Source organism: Triticum aestivum, chromosome 5B (genome assembly GCF_018294505.1).
Source record: "Triticum aestivum cultivar Chinese Spring chromosome 5B, IWGSC CS RefSeq v2.1, whole genome shotgun sequence".
NCBI classification, from domain to species: Eukaryota; Viridiplantae; Streptophyta; class Magnoliopsida; order Poales; family Poaceae; genus Triticum; species Triticum aestivum.
In genome coordinates, this window is record NC_057807.1 from 71,939,829 (window position 1) to 71,958,125 (window position 18,297).

Here is an 18,297-nt window from a genome sequence, read left to right on the forward strand (position 1 = left end):
GGCTCCATCGCCGTGGAGATTGCAGCTCCCCAGGCGGTGTCCAGCCACCTGTCCTCGATCTGCGCAGTCGGCTCCGAACTAGGGGTTGGAGCGGACTCATGTGCGGCATCCAGGGCACTGTCCGGCGGCAGAGCTAAATCATGCCCATCGTGACAGTGCGGCGTGCTCGGCTGTGGCTCGAATCCATCGAAGATCAAGTCTCCGCGGATGTCAGCCGTGAAGTTTAGGCTTCCAAATCTGACCTGACGGCCAGGGGCGTATCTTTCGATCTGCTCCAGATGGCCAAGCGAATTGGCCCGCAGTGCAAAGCCGCCGAACACGAAGATCTGCCCGGGGAGAAAAGTCTCACCCTGGACTGCGTGGTTGTTGATGATTGAAGGAGCCATCAAGCCTATCGGTGACGACACAGAGGAACTCTCAATGAAAGCACCAATGTCGGTGTCAAAACCGGCGGATTTCGGGTAGGGGGTCCCGAACTGTGCGTCTAGGCGGATGGTAACAGGAGACAAGGGACATGATCTTTTTACCCAGGTTCGGGCCCTCTCGATGGAGGTAAAACCCTACTCCTGCTTGATTGATATTGATGATATGGGTAGTACAAGAGTGGATCTACCACGAGATCAAGGAGTCTAAACCCTAGAAGCTAGCCTATGGTATGATTGTTGTAATGGTTGTTCGTCCTACGGACTAAAACCCTCCGGTTTATATAGACACCGGAGAGGGCTTGGGTTACACATAGTCGGTTACAATGGTAGGAGATCTACATATCCGTATTGCCAAGCTTGCCTTCCACGCCAAGGAAAGTCCCATCCGGACACGGGACGAAGTCTTCAATCTTGTATCTTCATAGTCTTGGAGTCCGGCCGATGATGATAGTCCGGCTATCCGGACACCCCCTAGTCCAGGACTCCCTCAGGGCCCACGAGGCAGGGGGGCGCGCCCAGGGGGGAGGGGCACGCCCTCCACCCTCGTGACCGCCTCGTGGCTTTCTTGACGGAGGGTCCAAGTCCCCTGGATCTTATCTGATGAGTAAATCACGTTCCCGAAAGTTTCATTCCGTTTGGACTCCGTTTGATATTCTGTTTCTTCGAAATACAGAAAAAGGCAAAAAACAGCAATTCTGGGCTGGCCCTCCGGTTAATAGGTTAGTCCCAAAAATAATATAAAAGTGGAAAATAAAGCCCATTATAGTCCAAAACAGTAGATAAAGTAGCATGGAGCAATCAAAAATTATAGATGCGTTGGAGACGTATCACCAGCCTTGTCATCTACCAAGCATCTAGGGTGGTTCTCCTTCAATGATCGTTCCTCTTATTACAGAAGCACTTAGTCTCGGGCTTGGGTTCAACTTTGGGTTTCTTCACTCGAGCAGCAACTAATTTGTCGTTTCATGAAGTATCCCTTCTTGCCCTTGCCCTTGCCCTTCTTGAAACTAGTGGTTTTAACTAACCATCAACAATTGATGCTCCTACTTGACTTCTAATTTCGCAGTGTCAAATATCGCGAATAGCTCAAGGATCATCATATCTATCCCTGATATGTTATAGTTCATCACGAAGCTCTAGTAGCTTGGTGGAAATGACTTTGGAGAAACATCACTATCTCATCTGGAAGATTAACTCCCACTCGATTCAAGTGATTGTTGTACTTAGACAATCAACACAAGCTCAACGATTGAGCTTTTCTCCCTTAGTTTGCAGGCTAAGAAACTCGTCGGAGGTCTTATACCTCTTGATGTGGGAACGAGCCTGAAATCCCAATTTCAGCTCGTGAAACATCTAATATGTTCCACGACGTTTCGAAATCGTCTTCGGTGCCTCAACTCTAAACCGTTTAACATTACTGAACTATCACGTAGTTATCAAAACGTGTATGTCAGATGTTCGCAATCACAGACGACGTTCGAGGTTCAGCACACCGAGCGGTGCATTAAGGACATAAGCCTTCTATGAAGCAACAAGGACAATCCTCAGTTTACGGACCTAGTCCGCATAATCGCTACTATCAACTTTCAACTGAATTTTCTCTAGAACATATCTAAAACCGTAGAACTAAAAGCGCGAGCTACGACAAATTTGCAAAAACCTTTTGACTATGTTCAGGATAATTAAGTTCATATTTGAACTCCACTCAGATTGAATGCCCTAGTCATCTAAGTGATTACTGATAGTTAACTAGTTTTGATCATACGTGAGATGGACTAGTGTTGTAGCATCTCATGTTGTCGTGTACGATCTGCTGACTTTGGTCTCTTTGTAGCCATGGTTTGTACATCCTAGCTCGCAAGTCCAACCTAGTGTTGCTGTGTAAATCTGATTCATCCTTTGTATGTGAACGTTTATGATCTATCGAGCACTCCGATCATTCGTTGGTGCTTGAAATAACGACTTTCGAACGGTGGACGTTGGTTTTGGAACACTGTCTTGACTATTTTATGAGCGATCTGTGCATTATTTACTACCATCATTCTTTGCCTAAGAGTAAACATGAATAAATTACATGAGTTCAAAGTGATCATTATATGGCCAATTCATCTTTTCTCCTTTTGATCTCTATCTTCGGGGCTCCATGATTATCATCGTCACCGGCATGACTCCATGATCTCCATCATCGTGTCTCCATGAAGTTGTCTCGCCAACTATTACTTCTACTACTATGGCTAACGGTTTAGCAATAAAGTAAAGTAATTACATGGCGTTGTTCATTGACATGCAGGTCATACAATAAATTAAGACAACTCCTATGGCTCCTGCCGGTTGTCATACTCATTGACATGCAAGTCGTGATTCCTATTACAAGAACATGATCAATCTCATACATCACATATATATTCATCACATTCTTTTGGCCATATCACATCACATAGCATACCCTGCAAAAACAAGTTAGATGTCCTCTAATTGTGTTTGCATGTTTTACGTGGCTGCTATGGGTTTCTAGCAAGAACGTTTCTTATCTACGCAAAACCACAACGTGATATGTCAATTGCTATTTACCCTTCATAAGGACCCTTTTCATCAAATCCGATCCGATTAAAGTGGGAGAGACTGGCACCCGCTAGTCACCTTATGCAACAAGTTTTGCAATGTAGTCGGTGGTACTGTCTCGTAAGCGCCGTGTAAGTCGGTCCGGCCGTTCAACCACGATGCTGCCGAATCAAGATAAGAAAACTAGTAACGGAAGTAAATTGATGAAGCCCACAACTGCTTTGTTTCTACTCGTTGCATAGAAACTACGCATCGACCTAGCTCTGATACCACTGATGGGGAGTAGCAGCAAATTTAAAATTCTTATGCATCCACAAGATCACTCTATGGGTAATCTAGAAACAAGGGGATCCCTAGCCGGGAGTTATCGGTGTCAAAACCGGCGGATCTCGGGTAGGGGGTCCCGAACTGTGCGTCTAGGCGGATGGTAACAGGAGACAAGGGACACGATGTTTTACCCAGGTTCGGGCCCTCTTGATGGAGGTAAAACCCTACGTCCTGCTTGATTAATATTGATGATATGGGTAGTACAAGAGTGGATCTACCACGAGATCAAGGAGGCTAAACCCTAAAGCTAGCCTATGGTATGATTGTTGTGATGTATGTTGTGTCCTACGGACTAAAGCCCTCCGGTTTATATAGACACCGGAGGAGGCTAGGGTTACACAGAGTCGGTTACAATGGTAGGAGATCTACATATCCGTATCGCCAAGCTTGCCTTCCACGCCAAGGAAAGTCCCATCCGGACACGGGACGGAGTCTTCAATCTTGTATCTTCGTAGTCTTGGAGTCCGGCGGACGATGATAGTCCGGCTGTCCGGACACCCCCTAGTCCAGGACTCCCTCAGTAGCCCCCGAACCAGGCTTCAATGACGATAAGTCCAGCGCGTATATAGTCTTCGGCATTGCAAGGCGGGTTCTCCCTTCAAGTTCCATGTACCTGCCGAACAGTGTCCGGCTTCATCATAAATACTGTGCTTCTTGGCTTCTACGCCCAATAATGTCCTTCTTCCACGCGTTGCACGAATGCGAAAAGTCAGGGTGTCTTTTATGTTTCACCCCCTAGTCGTGCGAGTCATCCGCCTACAAAAGAGGCAAAAATCTAGATCCAAACCACATCATCTTCCTTCCGCGAATACTTCATCGGAGCGCCCTTGACCTAAAAATCCATTCCATCATGGACCGTCGGCGCGGCTCCTCTTCTCGCGCTCCCAGCCCACCGCCAGGGGATTGGAGGAGATGCTCTGTCCCACACAACGAGCTAGTGAAGCTCCAAGCGGGGGAGATATCTCCCTCCGGCCTTCATGGTCCCGGTTCGAACCGGGCTGGCCACCTACCAAGGTGGGAAGCAAGCGGAGGCTACCCCAAGTCCCAACAAAGGGGAGCGGGTATGCTTCGTCCCCTATCTGATAAAGGGACTCGGATTTCCAATACATCCGATTCTCTGCGGGCTCCTGGAGTTCTACGGACTCCACCTCCATCACCTTACGCCCGCCTCTGTCCTGCATATCGCGGGCTACGTAGCTCTTTGCGAGCTATTCCTGGGCATCGAGCCCCATTTTGCACTGTGGAAGAGGCTGTTCTGCCTCGTACCCCGTTCTCATGAGGGATCTATATATCAAGTGGGTGGCGCCGAAATATGGCGCATTGCCGGGACCGGATACCCATCCGGTACCCCTAAGAAGGCGTCCGAAGACTGGCCTTCGGAGTGGTTTTACATAGAAGACGCTCCGCTGCCGGACCCAGTCCGGATTGGCCTCCCGGAGTTCAGTGCTGCTCCTCTGAAGAAACGCCTCAGCTGGCGCCCGCGGAGCCCCCGTTTGGAGGAAGACAAGAGCGTCCATTACCTGATGGGCCGAATAAGATTACTGGCCCATTCCGGATTGACCATGATCAGAATCATGGCAATATGCATCATGCGGGGAGTACAACCACTGCAATACAGGGGCCACCCCATGTGGGATTTCAACGGGGAGGATGACGCCGCCCGCCACGGCCGTAAAGGACCGGATTCGACCGAGGACCTGGTACAGATCCTGTCCGGCCTGTACAAGGGGGAAAAGGAGGATTTCCTTCGAACGAACCCCTTGAATGGGTTTTCCATGAACAACCCTAGAAGCTGGGTAAGCGAACATTTTTAAGGGCTCAACCCATGCTTTCGAAGTTTAGGCTTCTTACATTATGTCTTCGGCGCAGGAACTACGCCGGACTGTGGAGGACATGGTAAGTCCCGCTCCGCAACCCGAGGATCCAGAAAGATCCCTGGATCCGACCTCCGAAGAGGATCCAGATATCAAGGTGGAGCTGATCGACGGGGTGTTTCACCAGCTCAGCATGGACAATGCTTTGGTCGCCATTACAGCGGACTACCCCGGATTATATCCGGCTTCCTAGGTGATTGTGACCGAGGTTTGGACACCATTATCTCTTCCTTGCCCATTTCTGACCTTCGTGAACGATGGTGTTTTACAGGAAGCACCTTCAAGGCGGGAAGCCGAGCCTGCGGCGGCTGACCAACAAAGGTCAGTCCAGACCAGCAGGCGGAAAAGGAGCGCGGTACGGACTGAAACGTCGCCGCAAAGGTATAGCTCGTATTTAAATATTCAGAGCAACGTTCCTAGGAAGCGTCTGAGTGCTCATGATCCTTTATAGGAGAAAAAGCGCCCGCCGGACTGCGGGCGTAGAGGTTGCCAATCCAGCCTATACCGGCCAGGCTCCAGCGCCTGGTCAGGAGGGGGAGGCAAGCGCAAGGCGCGGGCCGGATACTCCTCCAACGGAGGATGCCGACCGACTGTCCGCCACCAAGTCTGAGGTGGAGAGCGCCATGAACCACAGGCGCCGCCGGACAGTATTTCGTGAAGCGTGCTTCTCCCCTGAGGCATTGGACGCCTTCAACGCAGGGGACGCGCACCTCCGTGCCGCTCAAGATGGTTTTACCAGAGCCACGGAGCAGTATGTGAAAGACATACGGGTAAGGGAATTTTAATGGTTATATATACCAGTAGCCCCCGAGACTTAAAGTAGTTATGTTAACTGATTTAAGGATCATTTGAAACGCAGGCTCTTACCGAGAAGAATGCCCAGCTGTCTCAGGAGCTGCAAGAATGCAAGGCCCTGCTTGAGGCCGCACTTGCTGCCGCAGGAGGAAGCGCAGAGACCCCTCCTGGTAACACATTTTTATTAATAAATATAAGCACTGTGCGGCGTGCGCGCAAGTCTAATAATGACATTGCAGGTGCCGCCGGACAAGATCCGGACCGGCAAGAATTACTGCGCCAGCTAAAGGCCGGCGAGAGGGTGCTGAAGAGGGTGCAGCAAGAAAGGAACAAGCTCCAGGATGCCAACGCCAAGCTCGGAGAGGAGCTGAAAGGCGCTCGAGCCGAGCTGTCCGGCTCCGTTAAGGAGAATCAGCGGCTTCGTCGCGGCATTTATAGTAAGTGCTTGAGCGGACTCCTTTAAAAAGAAGAATTCTGCGAAGAAGTAAATTGACATAATATGTCTTGTAGGTATGCTCAAAGGTCGCCCTGCGGAGGAGATGCCCATATCAACGGGTGATCAACTTCCCGAGCTGTTGCAACTGCTCGAACGAGTTCGGCAGGCAATGAGCGGCGTCGTCCAGGCTTTATGGCCAGCCCTCTCCCTACCCGAGGGCCTTGGGGAGCTTGCGGAGAAGCTTCAGGGAGTGCGGCAGCGCTTCCGTTTGTGGAAGATTTCGGCTTGCCGTCAAGGTGCCAGGGAGGCTTGGGCCATGGTGAAGACGCGTTACAAGAAGGCGGATCCCAACCACATGGCCGAAGTTGGACCGGTGGGGCCCGATGGGAAGGAGATCCCTGTGAGTTTAGTATACAGCCAGGTAGAGTTGGCTGCTAAATTTTCCCAACGGGACTGTAAGTTAGACAGCCTGTTAGACGGGATTGAGGAGGAATACAATCAGTAAATTTGACAATGTATTTTTTTAAAATGACATGTGAAATGCCTTCTAGCCGGATTGTAGATCGTTTGTCTTTGCCGACCTTTTCGCTTCAACCTCGGGACCCTATAGTCCGGAGTGTGTCCGAATACCTTTTTGGTTAAGAAACAACCGGGGTATGCATGGAGACCAGGCGTAGGGGTCATTAGTGCTTTATCAGACAAGTGCCCAACTAGTTATGTTATATTACATGGTTAGTAAGAAACATCTTCCAGTGAGAATAGTTCCGTTAAGGGTTCCTTTCCCTGGGAGGCATGCCCTAAAGTGCATGTCCGGACTGTGAAAAAAGCAGAAAAAACATCTAGGGGCAGATAAATAAGTAGGTAAAAAAATCATCTTTCAAGTCACCGACCGAATATTCCCTTAAGAACGCTAGCTTTCGGCTTCACCCAGTCTGAGGTACACATCCGGCTGACCCGGCAGTAACAATCGCAGAGGTGCTCCCTTTACCTCCTAGCCGAACAATCGGGAACGTAGGGGTAAGCACAGGAGCCAGGCAACCCAGCTTGGCCAAAACTTAAGTCATATCGATGCATATAATGGTGAGTAAAAGGTACATGTGGAAGCTTTGACACATGTGCTGGGCATGAAGCCCTTATAATTGAGCTTCTGGAAAAGAAGCCCCCAGGTATAATGAGTGCGGATGGCACATCAAGTGTATGCGAACAATGCGGAAGTAGGCCCGTAGGGGCTTTTTAGTAAAAAGGTTAGGGGAAGAAAGAGAAACAAAAGACCGCTGAAGTGTAAAAGTTTAAACGGAGCAAGGGGACGAACTCTTAGTCCGGCGCTAGGCATAGAATCTTCGGAGGCGGGCTGCGTTCCATGGGTTCGGCTCGAGTCGGTTATCCGACGCATTTCTTAGACGGTACACTCCACCGGTCAGGACTTGATCGATAATGAAGGGCCCCTCCCATTTGGGCTTGAGCTTGTCCTTTTTCTTGTCCGGCAGGCGTAGAACTAGTTCACCAGCGTTGTAAGTCTTGGCCCGTACTTCTCTGCTTTGATATCTTTGGGCCTGCTGCTGATAGAATGCGGAACGAGCCTTGGCGACGTCGCGTTCTTCCTCCAATGTATCCAAGCTGTCCTGCCGATCCAGCTCGGCCTCTCTTTCTTCGTACATGCGCACTCGAGGTGAGTCATGAATAATGTCGCAGGGCAGGACTGCCTCTGCGCCGTATACCATAAAAAATGATGTGAATCCGGTAGTACGGTTGGGCGTTGTCCGCAGCCCCCAGAGTACGGAGTCGAGCTCCTCAACCCAGTGCGTGTCAGATTTAGTAAGTGACCGCACTAGTCTGGGTTTAATGCCGCTCATTATTAGACCATTTGCTCGTTCCACTTGACCGTTGGTTTGAGGGTGATAGACTGAAGCGTAGTCGAGCTTGATGCCCATATTTTTGCACCATGACTTAACCTCGTCGGCCGTGAAGTTCGTGCCGTTGTCGGTGATGATGCTGTGGGGGACTCCGTAACGGTGTACTACCCCGGATATAAAGTCTATCACTGGTCCGGACTCTGCCGTTTTGACCGGTTTGGCCTCTATCCATTTGGTGAATTTATCCACCATGACCAATAGGTACCTTTGCTTGTGGGTTCCCCCTTTAAGGGGTCCAACCATATCAAGCCCCCAGACCGCGAACGACCAGGTAATGGGTATAGTTTTGAGGGCGGTGGGTGGCATATGGCTCTGATTAGCGAAGAGCTGACAACCGACGCATCTCTGGACTAAGTCCTGGGCATCTGCCCGGGCCGTCGGCCAATAAAATCCTGTACGGAATGCCTTTCCTACAAGGGCCCGGGCTGCTGCGTGGTGTCCGCCTAGTCCGGCATGAATTTCAACCAGGAGGTTTCGCCCTTCCTCTTCGGAGATACACCTTTGAAGGACTCCGGTTGTACTTTTCTTATAAAGTTCTCCCTCATGGACCTTGTAGGCTTTCGATCGCCGGACTATGCAGCAGGCCTCATTTTGGTCTTCGGGAAGTTCCTGTCTAAGTAGATAGGCTAGGAATGGTTCCGTCCACGGGGCAATTACTGCCATTATGTCGTGGGCTGAAGGTGTTATGTCATCGGCTGAATTGCCGGTTGGTGCGGTTGTTTCCGGTTTATCATTTCCGGATTCCCCTTCCCATAGTACGGATGGCTTGAAGAGCCGTTCCAGGAAGATATTTGGAGGGACAGCGTCACGTTTTGTGCCAATGCATGCCAGTACGTCGGCTGCTTGGTTATTTTCTCGGGCTACGTGATGGAATTCAAGTCCTTCAAACCGAGCCGATATTTTTAGGACAGCGTTGCAATATGCTACCATTTTCGGATCCTTGGCGTCAAAGTCTCCATTTATTTGGGATATTGCAAGGTTTGGATCCCCACGCACCTCTAGGCGTTGAATGCCCATGGAGATTGCCATCCGGAGACCATGTAGGAGGGCCTCGTATTCGGCTGCGTTGTTGGAGTCCGTGTACATTATTTGAAGTACGTATTGGACTGTGTCCCCGGTTGGGGACGTCAAGACGACGCCAGCCCCCAGTCCGGCCGACATTTTGGAGCCGTCGAAGTGCATAGTCCAATTGGAGTATGCGTCGTACTCTTTAGGGAGTTCGGCTTCTGTCCATTCGGCGACGAAGTCAGCCAAAACTTGTGACTTTATAGCTCGCCGAGGTTTGTAAGTTATATCAAATGGTAAGAGCTCAATGGCCCATTTTGCAATCCTGCCCGTTGCGTCGCGGTTATTTATGATGTCATTGAGTGGTACTTCGGAGGCCACTGTTATCGAACACTCTTGAAAGTAGTGTCGGAGCTTCCGGGATGCCATGAACACCGCATACGCTATCTTCTGATAGTGTGGGTAACGGGACTTGCAGGGAGTTAACACAGTGGATACATAATACACTGGTTTTTGAAGAGGGAATTTATGCCCTTCTGTCTCTCGTTCGACGACGAGTACCGCGCTTACAACTTGATGCGTTGCTGCGATGTATAACAACATTGGTTCGCCCAGATTGGGCGCAGCCAGGACCGGATTTGTTGCCAATATGGCCTTTATTTCTTCGAGTCCGGCAGTGGCAGCATCCGTCCACTCGAAGTGTTCGGTGCGCCTGAGGAGGCGATAGAGGGGCAATGCCTTTTCTCCTAGACGGGAGATAAAGCGGCTTAAAGCTGCCACGCATCCTGTTAATTTTTGTATTTGTTTGAGGTCTTTTGGGATATCCAACTGTGACAGAGCTCGGATTTTAGCCGGGTTTGCTTCAATTCCTCTACCGGATACAATGAAGCCCAGCAGCTTTCCGGCTGGTACGCCGAAAACGCATTTTTCCGGATTCAGCTTGATGTCATATGCTCTGAGGTTGTCGAATGTGAGCCTCAAATCGTCTACTAGAGTTTCAACGTGTTTTGTTTTGACGACTACGTCGTCTACGTATGCCTCGACTGTTTTGCCGATCTGGGTAGCCAGACATGTTTGAATCATGCGCTGATATGTTGCGCCGGCATTTTTAAGTCCGAAGGGCATCGTGTTGAAGCAGAATGGTCCGTATGGAGTGATGAATGCCGTTGCGGCTTGGTCTGCTTCCGCCATCTTGATTTGATGGTAGCCAGAGTATGCGTCGAGGAAGCACAATGAATCGTGCCCTGCGGTAGCATCGATAATTTGGTCAATGCGGGGGAGGGGGAAGGGATCCTTTGGGCAAGCCTTATTGAGGTCTTTAAAATCGACGCATAGGCGCCAGGATTTGTCCTTCTTTGGTACCATTACCAGATTTGCTAGCCAATCCGGATGTTTGATATCTCTAATGAATCCGGCTTCCAATAGTTTGGCTAGCTCTTCTCCCATTGCCTGTCTTTTGGGTTCGGAAAATCATCGAAGAGCCTGTTTGACCGGCTTGAATCCTTTGAGGATGTTTAGGCTGTGTTCTGCCAATCTGCATGGGATTCCGGGCATGTCCGAAGGATGCCAGGCGAAAATGTCCCAATTTTCCCGAAGGAATTCGCGCAGTGCAGCGTCTACCTCGGGGTTTAATTGTGCCCCAATGGAGGCCGTCTTTGTTGGGTCCGTTGGATGGACCTGGAATTGCACTATTTCATCTGCTGGTTTGAAGGAGGTGGACTTGGATCTTTTATCAAGTATCACATCGTCCCTGTTTACCGTAGAGCGCAGCACGGTGAGCTCTTCTGCCGCTAGGGCCTCGGATAGTGCCTCCAGGGCTAGTGCGGCTGTCTTGTTTTCGGCGCAGAGTGCTATGTCCGGATCACCAGCGAGAGTGATTATTCTGCCGGGCCCAGGCATTTTGAGCTTCATATACCCGTAATGGGGTACGGCTTGAAAGATTGTGAATGCCTCTTGTCCTAATATAGGGTGATATCCGTTGTTGAACGGGGCCACTTGGAACGTGACTTCTTCGGATCTGTAATTGTCCGGCGAGCCGAACACCACATCGAGTGTGATTTTTCCGGTGCAGTGTGCTTCCTGGCTAGGGATTATTCCTCTGAAGGTTGTGCTGCTTCGCTCAATACGGCTCCAATCAATTTCCATTTTTTGAAGGGTTTCCTCATAGATGAGGTTTAGTCCGCTGCCGCCATCCATGAGGACCTTTGTAAGTCGAAAGTCGTCCACTATGGGACTAAGCACCAGTGCGGCTGGTGCTCGGGCTGTTCGGAATTTAGGTTCGTCGCTGGCGTTGAAGGTGATAGCTGTGTCGCTCCATGGATTTGCTGTTGCTACTTGGTAGACTTCAGCGAGGCCGCGGATTGTTCGTTTTCGCATATTGTTTGATGCAAAGGTCTCGAAGACTGTTGATACCGTACCGGTATTGTTGGAGTGGTTTTCCGAGGCTAGAAGCTCCTCGCCACTTTTGGCCACCTACCGTAGTATCCAACATGCTCGAAGGCTATGTGTTGGGATGGCTCCCTCTGTACTATGAAGCTTACAGGGTCCGTTGAGCCATCCATCCAGTACGGTTCTGTGCCCTTTATGGGGTTTTTGCTTTTTGGTTTTTGCATCTGGGGCCTTAGTGTGATGCACCCTTTTGTTGCGGACTGGGGTTGTATTCGGGGCCGGATTATCCCAAAATTGGTTTTCGGTTTTCCGGAAACTCTCCATCGCACATTACTTTCGTACTATGGACGCCAGATCGGTGAAGCGTATAATTTTACGACGGCCGATGGCGTTCAGTATTCCCTTGTCCGTGCAATTATTGCAAAAGATTGAGATTGTGTTTTCCTCTCGGCAGTCCTTTATCCTGTCCATAACCAGGAGGAATCTGGCCCAGTAGTGATGTACTGTTTCAGCGGGCTCTTGCCGTATTAGAGATAGATCGCATATGTCTGGGCGGGTGGGTGGACTAAAATCTGGATCCCTGCCCATCTTGGGGCTTAAAGGCCGAGGAGTTTCCGAATTCGGAAGCTTGGATTGCTGGACACGATCCAGCGAGTCCGGAACGACGCATGATTTTAAGTTCAATACTCGATCGAGGTCCGTCCCTCCGCGGAAATCCGGCATGGAGGGTTCGGGAATCCGGACGTGACTAGTTTTCAATATAGGCACAGAGTCGCCGCATTGTTCCTCTACCACTGCGACGTGGTGGGTGGCCTGGGGAGAGTTAATCTCTCTCAGATCGGTTTTAAGACCAATCTGATTGTAGTCTGTAGCGACTCCCAGGGCGGCGATGCGATCCAAGAGCCCGTTGATAGACGAGAGCTCTATTGGATCCAGCCGCTCGGCGAATTCCGAGCTGACGCGGAGATTGCTTTTGACGACTTGGGAAGTCATTGTCGAAGCAGAGGCCGGACAGGCGGTCATAAGAAAACCGCCTAGCCGGATAGTTTGGCCAGCGGCCAAGGCCCCTTTGGCGAAAATACCGTCTTTGAAGACGGGTGGAGGCATCCTTCCTATCGGCGACGACACAGAGGAACTCTCAATGAAAGCACCAATGTCGGTGTCAAAACCGGCGGATCTCGGGTAGGGGGTCCCGAACTGTGCGTCTAGGCGGATGGTAACAGGAGACAAGGGACACGATGTTTTACCCAGGTTCGGGCCCTCTTGATGGAGGTAAAACCCTACGTCCTGCTTGATTAATATTGATGATATGGGTAGTACAAGAGTGGATCTACCACGAGATCAAGGAGGCTAAACCCTAAAGCTAGCCTATGGTATGATTTTTGTGATGTATGTTGTGTCCTACGGACTAAAGCCCTCCGGTTTATATAGACACCGGAGAAGGCTAGGGTTACACAGAGTCGGTTACAATGGTAGGAGATCTACATATCCGTATCGCCATGCTTGCCTTCCACGCCAAGGAAAGTCCCATCCGGACACGGGACGGAGTCTTCAATCTTGTATCTTCGTAGTCTTGGAGTCCGGCGGACGATGATAGTCCGGCTGTCCGGACACCCCCTAGTCCAGGACTCCCTCAGGAGTGCATCTACATACCCTTGTAGATCGCTAAGCGGAAGCGTTCAAGTGAACGGGGTTGATGGAGCCGTACTCGTCGTGATCCAAATCACCGATGATCCTAGTGCCGAACGGACGACACCTCCGCGTTCAACACACATATGGTTGGGAGAGACATCTCCTCCTTCTTGATCCAGCAAGGGAAGGAGAGGTTGATGGCTATCCGGCAGCACGACGGCGTGGTGGTGGAAGTAGCGGGATCCTGGCAGGGCTTCGCCAAGCGCAAGCGGGGAGGAAGAGGTGTCACGGGAGGGAGGGAGGCACCAGGGACTCAAGTGCGGCTGCCCTCCCTCCCCTCCACTATATATAGGGGCCTAAGGGGGGGGCACCAGCCCCTTGTAGATCCCAACTAGGGAGGGGGGCGGCTGCCCTACGGGTGGCTTGGCCTCCAAGCCAAGTGGAGGCGCCCCCACCCCTTAGGGTTTCTAACCCTAGGCGCATGGGAGGCCCAAGGGGGGGGCACCAGCCCACTAGGGGCTGGTTCCCATGCCCCTTCAGCCCATGGGGCCCTCCAGGATAGGTGGCCCCACCCGGTGGACCCCCGGGACCCTTCCAGTGGTCCCGGTACAATACCGATGACCCCCAAAACTTTCCCGGTGGCCGAAACTGGACTTCCTATATAAAAATCTTTACCTCCGGACCACTCCGGAACTCCTCGTGACATCCGGGATCTCATCCGGGACTCCGAACAACTTTCGGGTTACCGCATACTAATATTTGTACAACCCTAGCGTCACCGAACCTTAAGTGTGTAGACCCTACGGGTTCGGGAACCATGCAGACATGACTGAGACAACTCTCCGGCTAATAACCAACAGCGGATCTGGATACCCATGTTGGCTCCCACATGTTCCACGATGATCTCATCGGAAGAACCACAATGTCGAGTATTCAATCCATCCCGTATTCAATTCCCTTTGTCTACCGGTATAGTACTTGCCCGAGATTCGATCGTCGGTATCCCGATACCTTGTTCAATCTCGTTACCGGCAAGTCTCTTTACTCGTTCCGTAACACATCATCCCGTGATCAACTCCTTGGCCACATTGTGCACATTATGATGATCTCCTACCGAGTGGGCCCAGAGATACCTCTCCGTCACACGGAGTGACAAATCCCAGTCTTGATTCGTGCCAACCCAACAGACACTTTCGGAGATACCCGTAGTGCACCTTTATAGCCACCCAGTTACGTTGTGACGTTTGGTACACCCAAAGCATTCGTACGGTATCCGGGAGTTGCACAATCTCATGGTCTAAGGAAATGATACTTGACATTGGAAAAGCTTTAGCATACGAACTACACGATCTTTGTGCTAGGCGTAGGATTGGGTCTTGTCCATCACATCATTCTCCTAATGATGTGATCCCGTTATCAACGACATCCAATGTCCATGGTCAGGAAACCGTTACCATCTATTGATCAATGAGCTAGTCAACTAGAGGCTTACTAGGGACATGGTGTTGTCTATGTACCCACACATGTATCTGAGTTTCCTATCAATACAATTATAGCATGGATACTAAACGATTATCATGAACAAGGAAATAATAATAATAACTAATTTATTATTGCCTCTAGAGCATATTTCCAACAAAATTACCCTTCTTCATTGGTCTTTCAAAATTACTTATGAGAATATTTCTTATAGATGCATCAATAATGAAGTCGCGACCAAATCTGAAAATAGGTAAATTACTCTCTATGCATACCTCTTCAAATATGTTGGGAGAATATGATGGTGGTGCTACTTGAAGAACATCTTGCTCCGTCTTTGGATGGCTCCCCAACACCTTTTCATCATCTTTTTCTTGATTCCGTGCATCATTTCTTTGAAGATCCATGTCAGCCGAACTTTGTTCGGCTACTTGTTCTTGTCGTTGAGGCTTGTCAATTTCTATGGCAGGGAACTCATAGGGTAGGAAGTAGGTTCCATTAACTTCGGAAAAATCAAATATGGTTGTTTTGCTATGCTTTCCATGCCCTTTCTCAATAATGCTTGCCTCTTTGGATTTTATGAACTCAGAATATATACTACTTGATTCGGCTTTTCTAATAATCGAATTTTCTTTGTTACCTGAATCAACAACTTTATCTTTTTGAATTTGCAAGGCTTCTCGCTTTCGTCTAATTTTAGCCCACATCTCAGCTTGGCAAGCTTTAAACTTTTTCATCTCAATTTCCATTCACTCATCATGAGATTGCCCCCCAATACTTTGAGACTCTTTCGGCAATGAGGTGCCGAAACTTTGCGATTGTTTAGGTGGTACACTGGATGGTACAGCACTGGGCGACTGCATCATTTGCACAACTCTAGCTTTTACAACAGCAAAATCATGAGGCTTCCCGCCTTCTATTAGTTCCTTGCGAATAGAGTTGCACAAATCCCAAGAGAATGTAAGCTTGTTCTTAATTACCCAGTCTGGATATGGTTGCCCCCCAATGAGATGTTGCCAAAATTCTGTAATTGTGTAGGGGGTACATGATATGCCACGGTAGTAGGTGAAGGCATTTGTGCTCTTGCAGGAGTTTCACTTATTCGGCCATGACCATGAAGGTGCGGAGCCGAATTATGGACATCAACAGTAGCATATGGTGCCAAAAAAATTAGTAGCATTAGGTGTAGCCTATTATGTTTGAGGGTAATTGGCCAAATAACTAGTAGTAACATGGCCAATTCCCCTATCCACCGGCACGTTTGGATTAACGTACTGCAAGTTATTTGCCGATGAATAAGAACTTGAAACACTTTGTTGCATACCATTGGAAGTTCCTACATAGGGTGTCTCAACTTGATTAACGGAACTCATCATGTTATTCATCGGCATATAAATTTGTGGGGTTGCCGATGCATGAGTCTTGGGATACATATGTTGCATGTTGCTAAAATTATATGAAGTAGAATCATGGATATTTTGTTGCATCGGCCCTTGCACATAATTAGATGCATGCTTGATAAAGCTAGGGCTAGCCGATACATTATGCTCATTAGATGATCTAGCAACAACATATGCATTATTTGCATCTACATATGTGAATTGGGTATTCACATTACCTTTGTAGATTGCAAACCCTAGATGACGATCTCTTCGTAGCAAGAACGGGCCGGAGACCGTTCAAAGCTTCTACCCTAGCGGAGTCGCCAAAAAGTGTGTTCGCACACGAACACGTCACAGTGTACCTACAACACCGAGGGTGATGCACCACCACTCACGTTGAAGGAGACCCAGCCGGAAGCGCGGTACGCAGGCAATCCGGCAGGTGCTTTTGAGGACCCGAAACCCCACACGCCTGGGAGGGACCCCGTTTGGACGCGTGGCGGCTATGGATTGCCCTAGGTCGACCTGATCGCCCCTAGGGCCTCTAGGTTCGCCGCCCTGCAATAAGAAGAACAGACGAAGAACGAGGAGACGAAGAACTAGGGTTAAGGAGAAAAGATAAAAGATAAAAGTGGTATATGATTTGATCGATTGTGTGTTGTTTAATCGGCCGTCACCCCTTAGGTATATAAGAGGCGGCTGGACTTCCCGTGCAAGGAAAGGCTTGGATTCACGTCCAAAACCCTAGCCAAATTTGGATTGGTTTTGTCCAAACTTTTCAAAATTGTTCGGTTTAAACTGGATGAACCTTGCGGGCCACGTTTGAGGTAGTAACCGACCACGGATGGAAACGAGCCCAAAAGCAATCTTGACGGCTTCGACGAGATGAACAACTTTCATGTTGAACGTTTTTTGATCAGAGGCCATCTCGAGGGAGTTTTCAGCTGTTTTCCGAAGTCTGCGGCAGAAAAATCCAAAACCGGGACAAACATCCCCGGAGTGTCAGGCCATCCTCGGAGAAATCCAAAACCCGGATGGTCATTCCCGGAGTGTCCGGCCACCCTGATGCAGCCACGCGTTTTCGGCTGTAACTTTTGCATACGAACTCCGATTGAGACGTTTCTTATATCAAAATCAACCGCTTCGACGAGACGCACAACTTTCGTGTTAAAACCTTTTCCATTTGCGGTCATCTTAATTGGGTTTCAGGCCATTCTTTAATCTGGTGTCAACATGAGCATCTCTGAGCTTGTCATAACTTTTGCATCCGAGCTCTATTTTAGGCCATCTTCATATCCATCTTGATCTTCTCGAAGAGAGCCATCTCATGGTGACTTTCAGTAATATGTTTGAATTAATATTGACATAGCTTCAAGCTACTCTTTATAATCGTGCCACTTTTGAGCGTCAACACCATCAGGAAGAGATCGCCTGCCCAGAGCAACTCCAGTGTTCCATCTCCTGATAAGAAGGTGCGAAAGATGAGGGACTCCCCCTTCCACAAGATGAGCGGCTCGGTTTCGCAGAGAGTTGTGAGTGATTCAACATCAACAGAAGAAGATGAGGCTCCTCCCCCCACCAACAGCTCTGCTCAGCCTGTTGCACCGAGAAGGTCAGCAAGGCTTAAGCAATCTACATCGATTGATTGACGATAATGTCTAGTTTATGCTATATCCTTTTAGCTAATTCTCAAATCCATCTACTTGTGACATTTGAGAATTGTGCGTCTGGATCACCATTTATATTTCTCAAATCCATTTACTTGCGACATTTGACTCGATGGTCACCTTAAAGCATAGATCATCCATCTAGTAACACTCCTGGTACTTCTTTTGTTCTCTGTGGCGCTCTTTTCTTCTCCCCATGAGTTGTCTGTGTGATACTAATAACATGTAAATATTTTGAGGAGTGAAATTAATGATGAAAAAGGGTTTCCCCTGCTTTATATTATAAAGCAACGACCCAAGCATCCAACAAGTCAGCACATAGTGCAATCAAGTCATAAAGTTGTGCTCGTGGCACAGCAAGACAAGCCCCAAACAAACAAAAAAAGACTAATCCGGCTTGGGAGGAGGAGGC

At 49.3% G+C, this 18,297-nt stretch overlaps 1 pseudogene; it reads left to right on the forward strand.

Annotated features, from left to right (window-relative positions):
- LOC123114652 (DNA topoisomerase 2-like) overlaps nucleotides 1–17,867 on the forward strand; it is a 46,601-nt pseudogene extending 28,734 nt beyond the window's left edge.
- The last annotated feature ends 430 nt before the right edge of the window (nucleotides 17,868–18,297 follow it).